Raw genomic sequence first — 14,340 nt, forward strand, 5'->3', positions numbered from 1 at the left:
AACTACTGGGCCCGTGTGCCACAACTGCTGAAGCCCACATGCCTAGAGCCCGTGCTCTGCAACAAGAGAAGCCACCGCAATGAGAAGCCCGCGCACCTCAACGAAGAGTAGCCCCCACTCACCGCAACTAGAGAAAGCCTGCGCACAGCAACGAAGACCCAACACAGCCAAAAATAATAAAAATAAATAAATAAATTAATTAATTAAAGGAATTGTCACTAGATGATGATTAATCCCAGCCTGTTTCTCCCCTTTTAAAAAAAACCCCTAGCACAAAGCCCAAGTTGGAGTAGCTCTGAGATTTGTCTCCCGCTCCCTTGCTTGATGCCCTGCAAACAAATCCTTACTTTGCCGCAAAAAAAAAAATTAAAATATCCTGTTTTAAAATTGAATTCAACAAGTAATTAAGGAGCTGCTGAGAGTCAGACACTGAGGCAGGCCCTGGCTCTAACGGTGAAAAGAGAAACACAATGCAGGGTGCTAAGGCAGCGCTCTTGGGGGTGGGGACCTTAAGTGGCATGCAAATACGTACAGCAGATAAAGGCAGAGCCACTCTGATTCAGGACCACCTCCAAAGCAGCCCATCTACCTGCACACGTTTGAAACCCTCTGTCCCGGGGGATGCTAACTTTGTCGCAGGTAGAGCTGAAGCTTTGTTCCCTTCTCAGAGTTATCCAACACAGTGAATTTGGGGGATAGCCTCTGGCTCGTGTTTTTACATTTTATGTCTCTGTGTGTGTCCATCAAAATATGTAATATTGGCTTCCCTGGTGGCGCAGTGGTTGAGAGTCCGCCTGCAGATGCAGGGGACACGGGTTCGTGCCCTGGTCCGGGAGGATCCCACATGCCGCGGAGCGGCTGGGCCCGTGAGCCATGGCCGCTGAGCCTGCGCGTCCGGAGCCTGTGCTCCGCAACGGGAGAGGCCACAGCAGTGAGAGGCCCACATACCGCAAAAAAATAAAAATAATAAAAATTAAAAAAAAAAAAAAATATGTAATATTGTTTTGCTTTTCAAATTTACCAAAACAGCGTATTTTAATTATTGTTCTATAACGTGCTCGTTCTATTTTCAATACCTGTCTTATGTGATATGTGTGGACCTAATTTGTTCATTTTGGCTGCTGTTTACTATGAGATTGCATCATTGGATGACTATGTCACAGTTTATTTCGGCATTTTCCCATGGGATGGACATGTGTACAATATTTACAATCTGCTAGGCACAGTTCTAAGGGCTCTACAAATTCTCGTTCATGTATCCTCATGGCAGGTACTATTATTACCATTCTTATTTTACAGATGAGGAAACTGAGACACAGAGAGGCTAAGTAACCCATTCAAGGTCACACAGCAGATAAGTGGTAGAACCAGGATTCAAACCCAGATGATCTGTCACATCAGGGTCTTCATCCTAACGGCTGAGCTGTGCTGCCTCTTTAAGGTGTTTCCCTATTAAAGTCTTATTGTACTTACTGTTATGCCTATTGTCTTATGCACGTGAGCGGAGGTTCTTTCCTAGAACTGAGATTGCTGGGTCCAGATGAGATCTCTCCTCATGATGGGTTTTTACAGCATTAACTAGACTGAGGAATAAAGCATCAGAGGAACAATTCTGAGGCTTTGACAGAATTCAGAGCAGTTAAATAGTTCTTCAATGTTTTATCCAGCTCTTAACTACAGGCTCTGTTCTGTCACTGTAACCATCCAAGAGGAGGTTAACAGACTACGAAAATACTTTGAGAGAAGACAGACTGGCCCACATCACATCAGTGGCCCACGTCAAATCTTCTGAATTCCTTCCTTCTCATCACAAACGCACTGTCACACAACTGTACGTTGCTGCGCACTCTATCCAGGAATTGGACATTTCCTCTGTATAATTTCAGCTTGTAAATTTCACTTATTAGCCTGCTAAACCACTTAGGGGATTCTGCGTTACTCTATATGTCACTCTATACATTGGCCTAAATCAACAACGTTCAACACATTTTTGCAATATTGCTACCGTAAGAACAGAATAGCTTTTGGTTTTATAAATGCCCAGTACAACTGGTGTAAATCTTGGAGAATCTTTGTGTAGGTACTGTCTTCCCATTTTCTTCTTCTCATCCTGGAACAAACTATAGCACCCTTGTTTGAAAAGGACTGACACACGTGTTGCCGTTGTCACCAAGGGCACTCATTAAATTCAACAAATAAAGTTGTCTTACAGATGAGATGTCGCCAGTGAGCTTAGACATCAAATGGAAATAGAATTGGGAGCTTTCTGTTAACCCTTTCTGAAGGCTTTCTGCTTTGGCTGAGTCTGAAATAGCAAACACACAGCCCATAACATGCACCTCAGAAACGGTGAGGTCCATGCTTGCGCTTTCTCCCTCTTTGGTCCATTTCTGGGCCGCTTCGGGGGGACGTGGGAAAGAACTGATTTGTGCGTCTGATTCAGGTACGTCCTGCCTCCACGGGCTTGTGTTTGAAGGCTGGCTCTCAGCTCACCAGTACAGTGGTCCTGAGACAGGCTGGGACCTAAAACCTGGGACCTGCGACCCTTCGCTGCAGTGCTTGCACCTGGACAAACGTCTCCTTGAGCAACAAAATACAAAGAAGCTATAAGGGACTAAAAATAACTGCATGCATGCGCAGTTGGAGCAAATTTTGGAAAACAAGATACAAAAAGACCAAAAACCCACTGCCACTTCTGAGGAGTTGGGAGCAAAAGCAGGGCACTGGGCATGATCCCTGCACACAGCACCACCAAGGGAGTGGGCAAAACACTTAAGCCGCCCCTCCGGCCCGAGCCCTGGACCCGCTCCCACCCTCACCCCATATAAGGGACCAGACTGCCCCCCTCCGAGCACAAGCATCCCTTGTGCTGCAGCGCAAGTCCCCATAAGGCCTCGCCTGAATTCCTCGACTGGCCTCTTATCAATTTCTGTTGATTAAAGAGTCCAAGAGGGCTTCCCTGGTGGCGCAGTGGTTGAGAGTCCACCTGCCGATGCAGGGGATAAGGGTTCGTGCCCTGGTCCGGGAAGATCCCGCATGCCGCGGAGCGGCTGGGCCCGTAGCCATGGCCGCTGAGCCTGCGCATCCGGAGCCTGTGCTCCGCAACGGGAGAGGCCACAACTGTGAGAGGCCCGTATGCCGCAAAAAAAAAAAAAAAAAAAAAGAGTCCAAGAACCCGGGTCAGTAACAATCCTAGTCCCTTAATCTCTGCAAATTGTCATTTCCTAATCTGTAAAATGGGGACAATACCACCATTTTATTGACTAACTAGTAAATTCATGTATCAATTCAACAATTACTGAGTTCCCAAAGTTCCTATTCTCAAGTTGCTCACAGTAAGGGAAATAAATGTGTGTACTTGTGTACATGTAATGCTAGAGAGGAAATCTTAGTTTCTTAATAGGTTATAAGAGGTACAATCCTATTGGGTGGATACTTGGATATTCCCTTCCTGAAGGGAGGATCCCAGCACTTGTAGGTGAACTGGTGCCCACAGTATAATGTTCTGATTCTAAGAGTAATCTTGACAGCTCACTCCACTGACAGATGCCTAGAGTCTTTATAAGAGGAGTCTTGACACCCTTGTCATTGCAGCACTATTCACAATTGCCAGGGGACAGAAGTAACCTCATGTCCACGGAGGGATGAATGGATAAACAAACTGAGATATGTCCATATAATGGAATATTATCCACCCTTAAAACCCTTAAAGGGCTTCCCTGGTGGCGCAGTGGTTAAGAATCCGCCTGCCAACGCAGGGGACACAGGTTGGAGCCCTGGTCCAGGAAGATCCCACATGCCGCGGACCAACTAAGCCCGTGCGCCACAACTACTGAGCCTGTGCTCTAGAGCCCGCAAGCCACAACTACTGAAGCCCGTGCACCTAGCGCCCGTGCTCCGCAATAAGAGAAGCCACCGCAATGAGAAGCCCGCGCACCGCAACGAAAGGGTAGCCCCCCCTCGCGCAACTAGAGAAAGTCCGCATGCAGCAACGAAGACTCAACGCAGACAAAAATAAAATAAATTTTAAAAAACAAAAACAAAAAACAAGTAAATCCTGTCTTATACTACAACGTGGATGAACTTCGAGGACATGATGCTAAGTGAAATAATCCAGGCACAATAGGACAATACTCTATGATTCCACTTCTGTGATGCATCTAAACTAATCAAAGTCATGGAAACAAAGCAAAATGGTGGTTGCCAGGGGCTGGGGCCAGGGAAAAACGGGAGTATAGAATTTTAGTCTTGCAAGATGAAAAAGTTTTAGATATCTGTTGTACAACAATGTGCATATAGCATACTGCAGTGAATACTTAAAAACTGTGAAGAGGGTAAATTTACATTTTTTAAAGTTAATTTATTTTTCTCTGCGTTGGGTCTTTGTTGCTGCGCGTGGGCTTTCTCTAGTTGCGGCGAGCGGGGGCTACTCTTCTTTGCTGCGGTGCGCAGGCTTCTCATTGCGGTGGCTCTCTTGTTGCGGAGCACGGGCTCTAGAGCACAGGCTCAGTAGCTGTGGTGCATGGGCTTAGTTGCCCCGCGAGGCTTGTGGGATCTTCCCGGTCCAGGTATTGAACCCGTGTCCCCTGCAATGGCAGGCGGATTCTTAACCACAGCACCACCAGGGAAGCCCACGTTATGTGTTTTTTAACACACACACACACACACACACACACACACACACGGAGTCTCGGCTCTAAAGTTCCCCATGTTGCGTACGACTAGTTCCTACCTTCCAGTTTCTCCCGCTTGTCTGCTTTCAAGGTCCTTTGGATCTTTTTTGGCATCTCCGCTGAGCCCCTTGAGACAACCCTCATTGTCCATCTTGCTCCAGGGTTTGTCTTTGATTTGCAAGAACTCGACTCCATCCGGAAACCACCTCGGCCTCTGAGGCCCGGAAGAAGGTCGCAGGCCAGGCAGATAGGAAATGGCATTACGGAGACCCTGCGCATGCGCATCCCCTACCGAGCATCCAGGCTGCAGGCCTCCTCCCGCACCCCTCCCCAAACATGGGAAACACCTGGAGAAGGTCTTGGGCACGTTGCTTCTTCCTCTCTCCACTTTCCATCCACCTGCTTCCTCCAGGTAAGAGTATTCTCAGCTCCTTGAGGACGTGTGAGCACAGGGCCACCTGGAGGGTCACGTGGTCCAGCATGGGTCCATGTGCCCGGCTCCGAGGGTACTCAGCTCCTGTGTTAACAAAGATCAACTTAGGAGGAGGACAGAGAAAATGGAGGTCAGGTCGGGGGGGGGAATAATCACATGATTTTCAGTCCTCTCCCCTTACTGTGGTGGCCGTGAGGGTCCAAAATGCAAATCTGAAAAACAACAACAAAAATGCAAATCAGACCTTGTCACACCCCTTCCCCAAACTCTCTGTGGCTCTCTGTTGCTCTCCGCGAAAAGTTGACACTCCCTGCCTCGGTTTACCTGACCCCTCATCACCACCCTCTCTCATGTCCCCGTTGGCCACTTCTAACTCCTCGTCCAGGGCTCCAAAACTTCCTGGAGCTCCCAGACCGCCCTCCCACCCCGGACTTTTGTTGCTGCGTTTGTCGGGTCCTCGGCCAGCTCTCTGTTCCTACAGCTCTTTCGCCTGGCTAATTCCTACTTATTTTTCAAGTCTTAGCAGAAATGGAGCATTGACCATGAAGCTAATGACGCTGAAGCTTCAAGGTCTGTGCCAAGCCCTTGTACCTAATTTGTAAGCTGGTATAACTTTTCTTAAAGTGGGTCTGCCGAGGTGTACAAGCCTTAGTTAGGCGTCACAAAACCTGAGTCTCTTTCTGGATCTCAGGGTATACAATCCCACCTTCCTAACTCCTTAAAATGGGGATCTTGATCTTGATCTCCTACATGAGTCCACTGATCCCACCCCACCCCTCCCCTCCCCTCCCCTCCCCTCCCCCTCCCCTCCCCTCCCCTCCCCCTCCCCTCCCCTCCCCTCCCCCTCCCCTCCCCTCCCCTCCCCTCCCCCTCCCCTCCCCTCCCCTCCCCTCCCCCCCACCATCAACAGCCCTGCCCATGACAGCCTACAAACCATTTTGGCCTGAAACTCGTAAAGAAAAGGAATCTCACCTGTCTTTGCCGTTTGAGTGCCAAACTACAAAGTGCATAGTAGATAGTAAATAAAAATGTGGCGAATATAGGCATACCTCAGTCATTGTGTTTCACATTCTTCCGCTTTGCAGATATTGCCTTATTTTTTTTTGTTGTTGTTATTGTTTGTTTTTTACAAATTGAAGGTTTAGGGCAATCTTGCGTCGAGCAAGTCTATCTGTGCTATTTTTCCAACAGCGTTATTTTTTTACTAAGGTATGTACACTTTTTTTAGACATAATGCTATTGCATACTTAACAGACTACAGTATAGTGTATACATAACTTTTATTTGTACTGAGAAACCAAAAAATTTGTGTGACTCGCTTTATTGCAGTGGGCTGGGACCCAACCCACAGTATCCCTGAGGTGTGCCTGTATATGCCCTTCATAAGCTGATTTGGGGAAACAATGCCTTTTCTGCTTCCCAGGGTATTCCATAAAACCTCTGACAGGAAATGAAGAGTGGGGACTAGCAAGAAGAAACCTCCAGAACATTGCCCTGGGAGGTGTCTGCTGAGCGCTGCTGATTGTGTACCATTTCTTAGAGGTTAAAGGAATTTTTGGCAACTCCACAAATAAAGACAGCTTCATTGTCTGCCCCACCATCTAAGGATCTCTCTGGAACAGGGCATTTTTTATGAAAAAATAGAAACAAAAGATACAGCATCTCTTCACACTTAAGGGCTGTCCAATTTGCCAATTTTTCTTCCTCTGAGAGTTCATTACATTATACAGTCTTTTTCTGACTGAAGTCTCCAGTTAGAGCCATTAGACACTTATTTACTCCTGATTGTGCCTGTGGCTCAGGTGAAGCTCTGGGGACAGTGGGGTCCTTTTCCTGTCTTCTTTTTACCCTTGTGAGTTATTCTTTCTAAAAAAAGCTAACATAGTGTTTGAGAACATTGTCTGAAGTCAGACTTGCTGGGTTCAAATCACAGTTCTTCCATTTACTGATTGTGTCCCGTGAACTCAAGCAAGTGACTTGATTGGCTAATGACAGCCAATTGTGAAATTTTCAGGAACATTGCAAGCCTGTTGATGTCATGTTGGTAACTTGACATCAGCCTTGAGGGTAGTATTTACACCACGGAAATTGGCAAATGCTGCAAATCGGTACCTGCCCCCTTCCCTAACCTGCTTATCGCCATTTACCAGCTCACCCCTGCTCAGTTTCTGCATCTATAAAATAGGAGTAGTAACAGTGAATACATCATGGAGAATTCTGGGAGAGTTGAGTTAAATATGCTTACTTGTGCTGGCAAATACTCAATAATTGTGAGCTGCTCTGGGTGTTTCTCCCATCTTACATGGTCCAGAGCTTTTATGCCATTACTTCAAACACTGTACCGGCCAGATCCAGCACATACGTTGGTACATTTTAAGAAAATCACTTAGATTAATCAGTGCCTTAAAACAACTAGCTCATAATTGATAGAAAATGTGTGGTCTAATGTTTATGAGGCAGACACTGATGATTATAAAATTAGAATTTTTCTAAGTCTAGCATTGATTACTTTTGTTATATACATTTCCTTTGGCTAGCTGTTAGAAAGAATTTCTTCTTTGGAATTTCTATTCTTCTTCTCCCAATTAAAGCAAAGGCTCTAAAGATAGTTTATTACAGCATTTGGTAGTTCAGTAAACAACTGTGTTCTAAAAAATGGAAATAGCTGTGTTGAAGTAAAACATTTGCTGATAATTCACATTAATTATCTACAAGTTAGTCAAGACTTTGGTGAGCAAATAAACTCTTGGTAATGTATTGCTGTTATCTGAGGGCTAAAAATATATCTTATAACTATCTGACTGATCACTAATGACTTAATCACATATGTGTACTTAAATATAAATATTCTACTAGCAAAGCTTAAGTTCAGTGTTTTCTTAAATGAGTCCCTCATTTATCCTCAGTAGATTTGGGGGAACTTATTTTCTCTTAGTTTTCATGATTAGTGGAATACGTTTATCTTAATTTAACTTTATCAGCATTTGCATTATAGGAAGAAAGTGTTATTAATGGAGAGTCGATCATCACAAAATCATTATAGATTCTGCACCCAGGATACTTTGTATTGGAGAACTCTTCAACCAAGATGCTTAGAAGTTCATCTCTTCAAACAGTGCCCCTCTTCAGAAAAAAATATATAGCCTGCTTGTATGATGTTTACAAAATACCAGCTGTCAACATGGAGAAAGACAACGGCATTTGGAGGACATGGAATCCTGTTTCCTTTTCAAGATACTCTGGTGTCAACCTTGCTTGCTTCTGGGAATCCTTTTTCTTGCAGCAGTAAACCTTTTCCAAGCCTTTCTCTGTTAGTGGAGTTGAGTCCGGCTTCAGCAATACGTTTCAGGATAATTAATATAAATAGGTGTCTCCTTCTCCATAGGCAGGAAAGGACATTCCCAGAGGATGTTGGCCGCCCCCGGAAAAGTTTTTCTCCTACTTTTCCCTCCTCCTGCTTTTTCTGGTCCCCAGAGTTGGGCTTCCTGAGTCCCATACAGTCAGTTCCAATCTGTGCTCAAGTAGCCTTGCCCTCATGTGTAGACTTTTATCCCCATTCCGTCCTGATGAGGCTGACTTGGAAAATAGTACCTGTCACCTGGCTGAAATCTGTGACATTCTTCTGAACATGTCCACCACCTCTTCTGCTCATGAGGCTTCTGCCCTGGGGTCCCCAGGCCTGAGTTCTCTTGCCTCTGGTGTGTCCCAGTTTGCAGAACTAGGCTTCTACTGTGGTCTCTACCCCGAATTCTTTTCTGGCAAATTTTAGTTCTCCAGACATTACATGAATCCGGATCTTACACTAACCAGGCCCATAACAACTGGGGCTTGGCCCTGTGATCTGCCCTGTGGCTTCCTCCCAGCTATCTGAAGGCATATGTGTCCCCTGCCCCCATGTCTCCTGTCCCCCATGATGACTGACCACCTGCTGGGATTCTTCAGCATCACTTGCCTCCTGTGACCCCTGTTCAGCTGCCCACTATTTTCATTTGAACCCTTGGGTATCGACTATCAATATTTCCCACTTACTCTAAAGGGCAGTATAGCAAAGTGGTTAAAGCGTGTACTCTGGCACTACACTTCCTGGGTTCCAGCTTTGCCTGTTCCTACTCAGGTGACAGGACAGTCACTCCACTTCTTTGCACCTCATTTTGCCATCTTTAAAATGGGCGTAATCATAGTACTCTAAGGCTTGTTAGGAGGAGCTAGAAAGTGATACTTGCAAAGTGCTTAGAAGGTGGATTGGCACCTGGTAAGCTCTATATAAAAATGTGAAAAGGGAAAATTTTTTTTTAATAAATAAAACATTTTATAAGCCGAAAAACAAAAATTGAAAATGGTATTAGTTATGGGACTTCCCTGGCAATCCAGTGGTTAAGACTTTGAGTTCCAGTGCATCCATCCACAGGTTGGATGGCTTAAACAACAGACATTTATTTTCTCACAGTTCTGCAGGATAGAAGTCCAAGATCAAGGTGTTGGCAGAGTGGTTCCTTCTAAGGTGTCTCCGCTTGGCTTGCACGTGGCTGTCTCCTTGTGTCCTCACACGGTCTTCCCTCTGTGTGTGTCTGTGTCCTAATCTCTTCTTATAAGGACACCACTCATATTGTATCAGGTCCCACCCTAAAGGCCTCATTTTGATTTGACTTACCTCTATAAAGACCCTGTCTTCAAATAGAGTCACATTCTGAGTTACTGGGGGTTAGAACATCAACATATGAATTTTAGGGAGACACAATTCAGTCTGTAACAATAATTAAATAATTTGTGCCTGGACAGTGACAAGCCCCTGACTCTCCCTGGCAGAACCCCTGGCTTCTTTCCCCAGCCATCTCTCCTCCAGCATCCGGCCGGGACAGCAGGGGGACCTTCCTCACCAGCCCAGCCTGGCCTACAAGAGCCCTTCCTCCATGCCCTGTGTGACCTGGCATCACAGAGCAGGAGTCCAGCCTCTGCTATCTTGGTCCATTGTGCATTTGTTCAAAATTGTCAGAGGTAAAAACCAGGAGAAGATAACACAGAAAAATCAGCTCACCACACAAAGACAGCACTACCTGGTCATAGTTAGAAAGTTCTGGCCATCAGAGAGACCCTTAATGGTTTACTTCCTTGGGTGAATACTGTGGTCCCTCAGAGACCCTGAATGTTTTATCAAGCAAATATTTTGACCTCCTTCAGATGAATATTATTATTGCCTTTTTAAATACCAATTCTGAAGTTTGCAAACTTACAGCTATAGGCTTGACCACCTGCTCCATTGGTCTTTATCACAAGGTCCACCTTCCCTGTCTGCCATGAGGCCCCTTCTCCACAAGTCTGTTCCTGGAATGTGAGCCTCCTACGTTGTATTTATGTATAAATAAGCCTGGAATTTTGATGTATCAAGGTACTGGAGCATGATGGGTGCTCAGCTACTGGCTGGGAAGTTCTACCTTCTCTCCTTCCTTTGGTGCACCTTTGGTAAATGACAAAGTCTTATTTTAAATACTGAAACTGGTCTTGTTTCTACAATAAATGAAAAAGCCTTATTTTAAGTTCTGAAGCCGGTTTTGTTTCCACAATAATAAAAGATATATACAGTCAGTCCCTATTTATTGAGCATGTGTTATGTCCCAGGCAGTGCTAAATACTTAACGTTATTCCATTGAATTCCTCTGAAATAGGTGTTGCTCGCTCATTTTACTAGATGAGGAAATGAAAGCTCAGAGCAGTGGCAGAGCTAGTTAGTGGCAGAGCCAGGATTTGAACCTGAGTTCCTCTGACTCCATGACCCAGGCTCCTTGGCTTAGTGTGTGTGTGTGTGTGTGTGTGTGTGTGTGTGTGTGTGTGTGTGTGTGTGTGTGTGTGTGTGTGTGTGTGTGTGTGTGTGTGTGTGTGTGTGTGTGTGTGTGTGTGTGTGTGTGTGTGTGTGTGTGTGTGTTGTCTCCCAAATACCTCCTGGCTCAATCGTTATTTGTTGACCAAGTGGGGCCTCTCCTTTCTTCTTGCATTTTCTTGTTCCCATGTAATTTTCACTGCAGCAAGACGTGCCGATGCCGATCTGTACTTCTGAGTATAAGAGACCAGGCAGAGCTAAGATGAAACAATAGCTTATTTGATCAGAAAACAAGTGGCATCAGCTACAAGGCACCGACTTCATCAGGGGCAATGGTTTCTTATATTCTGCCTGGGGATTGGTTCCTACGTAAAACTGAGTTAAATGAAGTTTAATTTAACTTAAAAACAAAAAGAGAGAATATAACAAATATAAAAGCTCCAAGTAAATGATAAGAATTTTCCAAATGCTTTGGAAGGAAAAGTCAGAGAACTAGTACTTATGCACACACCTGGCCATGGTAATAATAGGTCACTTTTGTCACAGGAACACTTCAGTATCCTGTAACTCCAAACAATGGGCATTAGGCATGAACTAAGCTGACTAATGTTCCCTTCATGCTTCACGGGGACAATGTTTCTTTCCTCTTCAAGCTGTTCTTTCATCACTTACCTAGGAGCTGCCCTCCCCTGGCCTGAATTACTACAATTAAACCAGCGTTCAGCTGCACAGCGTGAAGGTGGGTTTATAGCATGCAGGTACTTTATGGTTTTTAAATGGCCAGAAAGCACATTAATACTATAAACTCAAGAGCATTCTCCCTGGCTTCCAAGTAGCTTTTTAAAAAAAATGTGGGGTGGAGGATATGAAAACCTTTTAGACTCCTTGATTTAACTACAGGCGCTATAGCGGTGGTAAGTCAGGAGGACTGATTGGGATTCAAATCCAGTCACTTAGTACCTGTCTGATCTTGGGCGAGTTACTTAATTTGAACTTACCTTCCTGATTTACATTTGAGGAATATACATCTCCAGAATGAGGATAATTAATCTTCCAACACAATTGTTGTGAGGGTTAGAACGTGAACTCCTTGGCTGGGTACATTTTTTTCTTTGCAATAAATGATCCACGGGTAAGCCCTCAACAAATAACGGTTTCCCTCGCTCCTTCCCTTAGTTACTATTTCAGCGTTTTCTGAGGGCTCATCTGCACTGGTTCGCAGCTTATGAGAACCTCTAAGGAGAAGCGCTCAGGGTCACAAAGGGGACTGGGAGTGACTTGCACTCATTCATTGGGATAATACTTATCGGGTGCCCGTCATGTGCCAGGTGATATGTTAGGTGCCGGGGATAAAACCTCTGCCCTCGTGGCGTTGACAGCATAGTCAGGGAGGCAGATGGGCACTGAGCGATCACTTGTACCCATGTAAAACCGCAGCAATGACAGATGGCTTCACAGCCCAGGAAGGACGTATAAACAGATTTGACTTGGTCAGAGAGTTCAGGGAAGGCTTGCACCTTCGGAGTTGAGATCCGAAAAATAAGTCGACCTGGCCAAGAGAGGGATGAGGAACGTGCTAGGCCAAGGAAGCAGCAGATGCAAAGATCCCGTGGCAGCAGGGAACAGGGCTAGTGAGGTACGCTTGAGTAACGGCCAGCGTGGATGGAGCACAGGGTTTTGCGGGGAGTGAGGTGTGAAAGTGACTGGTGAGAAGTAGGGCCAGAGCTGGCGGGGCCTCGGAGGCCACTCTGTGTCACTGGGGAAATCTCTTTCTTCTTTAAATTTATTTTATTGAAGTATATTTGATTTGCAATATTGTGTTACTTTCTGCTGTACAGCAAAGTGACTCAGTTATACATATATGTACCTATATATATATTCACTTTAATATTCTTTTCCATTATGGTTTATCATAGGCTACTGAAGTACAGTTCCCTGTGCTATCCAGTAGGACCTTGTTGTTTATCCATTTTAAAGGTAAGGGGTCACAATAACGCCAGCATTTGGTTCACTACCATGCACGGGCCTGAACATCTTACAAGTCAGTAACTTATTTACAGCTAATGCAGAATCAAGTGTAAGGGTTTTATTAGAAACTGGATGGGTTGTCAGGTGTTGACCAGTGGGAGTTATCACCAGCTCATCCACACGTACCTCCAGAAACACTGAAACTGGGCAGACAGCCAGTTTGTCCTCCACCCTTGCTGCTCTGGCTGTGTGTCCCAGGGAGGGCAGAGTGGTGTGCCCCCGAGAGATGGAGCTGAAGCATGGGGCGGGGTGGAGAGCTTCGCTTGGGTCCTCCGTAAAACCTGGTGTCTTCTTGCCACCCTGAAGAGGTGAAGGAGACGGAGGTGTAGGTCAGTTCTGTCTAATCTATGACAACCATGTTCTTCTCAGGTCAAAACACTAGTTGTTTTGTGTTTTTGTTTTTGTTGTTGTTGTTTTGGCCTTGCTGCTCGTCTTGTGGGATCTTAGTTCCCTGACCAGGGATTGAACCAGGGCCACACCAGTGAGGGTGCTGAGTCCTAACCACTGGACCTCCAGGCAATTCCCCAAACACTAGTTGTTATCATTAGTTTCATGTCAAATTGGAACAGTCATCAGAACAAAATTCCTTCTGACCTTTGCTTTGCTCCCCTCCCACGGCTCCCTCGGAGGGAGGCTGCTGAGAATTCACACTCACTGTTGAGTTCTGTGGGCCTGGCGCTCGGAATCAAAGGTAAGACCTGTGGATTCATGTAGCAGGAGTCCCAGCATGAAGCCACTCTGTGATCACCCCGGGATTCAACGTTTCAGAACTGCAAGAAGGAGAATGCTGAGGCCACCTGGGAGCTGAGAGCCAAGGAGACAGCCCTGGGGGACCTCGGACTCAGTCAGAAGTTTGGAAGGGGGCCCAGTGCCCTCGTAGGTGGGAGCAGAGTTGAGGGAGCCATGTTTGCTTCAGTGTATTGGGGAGACCGGGTTGCATTCAGAAGATGCATCATCACAAAGCCAGCTGGTGCCTGTAGCAGCTCCTTCCCCCAGAGGTGGTGTCTGATAATAGGTTTTTGTGGCCGGCCATTCATTCCAGTGGTCGGAAGGCAGGAGAGGCTCAGGGTAGGTCACCGGCCTCATTGACAGAGGCTGAGCCGAGTGGGAAATCCCAGGAGGATTTCTCACTGTTCTCCCCAAAGATACAGATCCCATGCACGGCACTCACATGCCCCATTCATGGGCAACCGTCTGCGTTGTGCTGAGAGCTATTCTCTGTCCAGAGAGCTGTGGATTACAAGTATTTTGTATTTCAGAATGTTGTTAAATACACTTAAATGCCCCACTAATGATGTTATACCTAAACAGGAGTAAAAAGTTGAGCAAAGTGCCCCCCCCCAAAAAAGGAAAAACAATAACCATAGGATTCTCCATTGCTAGGCACAAAA

Source organism: Grampus griseus (assembly GCF_964374135.1).
Source record: "Grampus griseus genome assembly, chromosome: 16".
Classification (NCBI taxonomy): domain Eukaryota; kingdom Metazoa; phylum Chordata; class Mammalia; order Artiodactyla; family Delphinidae; genus Grampus; species Grampus griseus.